Source organism: Equus quagga, chromosome 6 (genome assembly GCF_021613505.1).
Source record: "Equus quagga isolate Etosha38 chromosome 6, UCLA_HA_Equagga_1.0, whole genome shotgun sequence".
NCBI lineage: Eukaryota > Metazoa > Chordata > Mammalia > Perissodactyla > Equidae > Equus > Equus quagga.
The window spans coordinates 17968204-17973365 of record NC_060272.1 but is presented as its reverse complement, the minus strand read 5'-3'; the positions used below and the strand labels follow the sequence as shown (position 1 = coordinate 17973365).

At 46.2% G+C, this 5162-nt stretch overlaps 1 non-coding gene across 1 annotated transcript; it reads right to left on the bottom strand.

Moving 5' to 3' along the window:
* Positions 1–1532: 1532 nt before the first annotated feature.
* Positions 1533–1605, bottom strand: TRNAF-GAA (transfer RNA phenylalanine (anticodon GAA)). Its single transcript has one exon. It is a non-coding gene; the product is annotated as a tRNA-Phe (tRNA).
* Between the last annotated feature and the right edge of the window lie 3557 nt (positions 1606–5162).

The window sequence follows — 5162 nt, the reverse complement described above, 5'->3', positions numbered from 1 at the left end:
ATGTTTAATCCTTGCAATCCTACAAGGATTGTTACGGTAAAATGAAGATAATGATATGCGCTTCATGAGGTAGTCATGAAGATAAAATCATGCCTGGCACATAGTGGGGAGTCAATAATTAATGTCCAATTGATGAGTGAATTAACCTGAGAGCACACAGTACTTCATAAGCGTGAGTTGCCTTTTCCTTTCAAACCAATAGAAGCAGAAGATATGCAAGACCCAAGGTACAAATCCCACAAGTGACTCATTCAACTGCAGACCAGCAACTCACCACCCCACTAAACTGCAGATTCTGTTTTCTAGTGATTCCAATAGATTGAAATTTCTTCCTCCTTTAATTCAAATCTACATCCTTGCAACTTCTACCCAAGTCCTGGCTCAACTGGCACGAGCCACACAATTTAGAAGCAGGGTCCGGGCCTCCACTTTCTGTACTGCACACCACCAGCCTAGGAAAGCTCATACCCCTGCACATCCCACCCGCAACACACAGTGCAAAAGCCAAAATTCTCAGAAAAATTAATTTCGAGCAAGTGTCTAAGCTTTATTTCAGACTTCAGGACAAAAGACAGTAAAAGGAAAAAGCTTGTTCACAAAAAGTCTTAGGAGAGGGCTCTTTTAGAAAAAGAACGTCTAAATAAGTGGATCTCAAACTATAGCTGCTTCAGAATCACCTGGAGGGCTTGTTAAAACACCTGGTGCTGGGCGCAGCCCCAGTTTCCAATTCACTAGGGTCTGAGGTGGGGCCCAGAATCTGCGTTTCTAACTACTTCCCAGGTAAAGATGAGGCTGCTGGTCCGGGGACCACACTTTAGGAGCCACCAATCTAGACTCTAAATAAAGTTGTTTAGGTGCAAGACTGATACAGTTTACAGAGCTGTAAAGCTGCCGCGCCTTGACCCATCCGACAAGTAACCTTGGTCAAGCCACCCGAGCCGCCCCGCGTGCGCCCCCAACCAGAAAGACTGCGCTGCCGGTTCCCTTCACCGGCAGGGCCAGATGGGGGCCATTTGATTAGACAGCAGGGTTTTGCTTTTCAAACTCGGACGCTTTGGGTAATGAAATTCGGGATGACGTCGTCTTTCTCGTCCCCCAAGGCAGACCGACTCCTCTCTCACACCACCAGCCGCCAAGGCAGCGCCTGCCCGCAACGAGCGCCTGGCACCCTCTCACCCCCGGGCGCGCCCAGGCCCGGGCCGGGGGCGCGCGCTGCGTCTCACCGCCCGGGGGCGCGCTCTCGTGGGCTTCGCGCGGCCGGACTTCGCGGTTTCCGCGGCGGAGCAGGGCTTCTGCACCCGCGAGGCTCCACGCCGCGCATGCGCAGCAGCACCTTGCCGCCCGCCCGTTAGGCGCCCCGGAAGCGGCGGTGCCAAGTGGCTGCTCTCCTGAGAGAGACTGAGAAGGGTTTTCTTTTTCTCGCTCGCCCTTGAAGTCCCAGTTTTCACTTGCGCTGGCTTTAGTAAGCCAGGTTACTGTAGGCAAGGAGTCCTTGGAAATTTGAATCCCTTCAAATTAAAAAAAGGAGGCCCTGCCGAAACCCGGGATCGAACCAGGGACCTTTAGATCTTCAGTCTAACGCTCTCCCAACTGAGCTATTTCGGCGCCCTTTTTTGCCGTCTTTGGAGTAAACTGTTATTGAAGTCTTCATATCCGTTTCCTCCCCACAATCGCTGACGGTTTCTATCTTGTATTGAACGGTTACATCAGAATTCTTCTGCCTTGCTTTTTATAAGCTATGATTAGGTGCACTGTATACGTTACTTTCTTCAATATAATCCGAGTTTCTGACGTAATTAGCAACAACGGGCATCACGAACGAGCCCGTGTATCGGCCTCGGGTCGGCGGCCGGTGGCCTGGGCGCCTACAGCCCCGCAGAGCTGGGTCCGGAGCAGTGTTGGAGGCCGCGCGGCGGGGCTGGGCCGCTCCTCTGGAAGCGGGTTCCATCCTCCCAGGGCTGGTCCCCGCGATCCCGGGGCAGGGTGGTGCCCTTGGCGAGCCGCCTGTGCAGGCGGGGTAGGCCCTTCCCGCTGTGGCCGCACATCTCTGTCGCGATTGGGGTGAAGGAGTGGACAAGGGTATGGAGGCAGGATTGCAGCCTCCTTGAGATCCTGGGCCCTCGAAATGCCCCCTTCGCCCACCACCACTTTGCACGGAGCCAGCCTGGCACACTGCAGGCGCTCCATAAAAGCTTGGCGAGTATGAACCACGATTATCTGATGTCAGTACTACTTCCTGCATCAGTAGACAACTGTTTCTGAAGCATCCGCTACGGGCCAGGTACAGACATTCTGCAATGCCCAGATATCCTGTTGATTATATATACGTATTTTCTCTCTGGTTGAATTCTAATTCTCTGAAGGCAGCATGATTATTGTACCGCCCTGTTAGCCGGCTCCTTGGAGCTTTGCGTTTAAGTGGAAGCTTCAGAGCCGGTTTTGAGGGATTGATGCATGCATTCGAATGTGAAAGGAAAAATAAAAGATTGAATATTGGAAGTGTTTGCGATATCTAAGGTGGAGAGTCGCTTTCTGGGTTCCTTTGTTGCGTGAAATACAGATAAGAGAAGAGTTTGAAATTTAAAAGTCATTGGCTAAAGAGGAGAAAGAGAGCAAAGAGAGCTTAGAGATGGACGTTGACCTGTGAAGGATTTCCGGGGCATGGAGTGGAAGGAGGAGAAATTTGGAGCAGCAGCCTGGCACAGGTGATACATAAAGGCAGGATGAGAAAAGAGGACTTTGACAGGCTTTCTCGTGTGTCATGAATGTAGCTCCCTTTCACATTCTCCTCAAAACACGGCAGGAAAGACTTGAACCCGGATGACTAGGAAAGTGGCTGGTAGGTTTTGATGGGATTTGGGGTGAGAGTAGGGGAAGAAAAGGTCCAGGGTCTGAGGGGAAATGGAGGGAAAAGATCGGGAGAGAGAAGAGAAGAAAGAGCACGACAAATAAACTTCACGTTTCACAATTTAACGTGATAAGATCCTTGGGGAAATTACGAGATGATAAAAGCCACATTGTGATGATCATTTGTTAAGTAAAGGTGGATTTCAGAATGTAGGGGATATGATGTATGTCGTGGGTTAATTGGGTGGCCACACAAACCAGTTTGCCCAGGACAGTCCCTGTTTACATCTGTTGTCCCAGAATCCTGTCATGGCAGTACCCCTTTCACTTTTAAAAGTATGCTAGAATAGTTGGAAAATAAACGTTGTGATCACCCAATTTATAAACTGTGAAAAAGAGCCACAGCTTGGTGCTACATAATTATTCATTCATACACTACATAATGAACTCTACTAGTTTCACCATTGGTGATAAGATTTTTAACATCAACTCCATGTTTGTTGTTGCTGTTTTACAAAGGAGACTGAAAGTTTCCAGAATTTAGTGTATCATAGTTCCCAAACTGTGCAGATAAGCACCCTGGGGCACTGCAGTGCAGAATATTTTCCATTTTTGAGGGAGACACAGTTATACTGGACATCTGTGGGACACTGCACAAATCACTGGGTAGTTCATAGTTTCAGCAATAGAGCACTCCTCATTTCTGCCAGTGACATCATCTCTTAGCTGGGGTTTCAGCAGTTGTGATAAAAAGCAATTGCCCATGAAAATAAATGTACAACAGGAAATAGGTGGGCCAATGTCTAATCTGCTTCCACAGCTGGAGAAATTGTGCACTATGCAACAGGTACACACATCCCATTGGAAAGCAATGATGGTTGTTTAAGAATGAAATAAAAATTTAACATTTATTTTAGTGCTGGCCCCGTGGCTGAGTGGTTGAGTTCGCGCGCTACACTGCAGGTGACCCAGTGTTTCGTCGGTTCGAATCCTGGGTGCGAATATGGTACTGCTCATGAAACCACGCTGAGGCAGCATCCCACATGCCACAACTAGAAGGACCCACAATGAAGAATATACAACTATGTATCGGGGGGCTTTGGGGAGAAAAAGGAAAAAAATAAAATCTTAAAAAAAAAATCATTAAAAAATATATATAACTTTTCTTTTAATTTATGTGTATAATTTTAATCATTAAAAAAATATATATAACTTTTCTTTTAATTTATGTGTATAATTTTTTCCAAACAATTACCAAGTTGTTGGACATAAATACTTAATAAGTTGTTTGGGCCTGAGTACTTAATAAAAGGAACCGTTCGATACTTCTTTTGGCTTGGGGGCATTGGAAAAAACTACAGAGACACTAAGAGCATTGTGAAAAGAGAAAGTTTGGAAACCTCTAGCTCAGTGCCTTAGTGTGGATAGCAGGAATGAAAATATTACTGAGTTTGGGAGAAAGTCTGGCTTTGCTCAGCAAGATTGCAGAGGCAAGACGAACCATCGGAACTTCTTCAGGGGCCAACCGCCAAGGGCTAAAGTGAAGTGAAAATCTTGGCACACACATCACAGCAAGGGCTAGATGACAAAGAAGTTGGCATTCAAATGAGGATAAAGTGTTGAAGAAGACTCCATGTGGTAAAGCTTTGCGTAGGCTGCAGGCCTGTCTTCCAAATTAGCCCAAGGATTTTGGCCAACTCCAGGGTAATTACCTATGACAACTATGAAAACTAATTATGAGAACTAACTAGAAGACCTGAGAATAGCACAACTAAAGAGAATATGTTATATACAGTTATAGTATCTAATAAATTTTTGAACTGGTATCAGTTGATAATCTGTCCTTAACTTTGTTCCTGGGACTCCACAGCACAAAAAAATAGTACTTATTTTGATTTGCCTCTGATTTTAATCAGTATTTCTCAGAAGTATTAAAAAGATGGGAGTATGTCAAACGGACATAGGAACCAGTTTGAAGGGGCTCCCACTGACCAAATCTGGGACACTCTAAGCATCAAAATAAATAAGGAGAGTAATAGATGATTCCCCCTTTGAATAAAATGAAAATCCATGAGTACAATATTGGGGGGGAGGAGACTGAGGGTTCTGGCTTATAGCTGAATGAACTGTGCCAAGTGATAAATGTGGAAGGAGTGCTGGCATTGGAAATCACCATTTTCCAAACATCATAGTAAAGACTGGGTCAGTCAAGAATCATCAATGGGTGCTAAGTCTGGGGGAAAGTTAAATGTTTAGTAGGATCATTGCATGGTCTCGAAGAGTCTCACCAAAGATTGCTTAATCGTTGCAAGGGG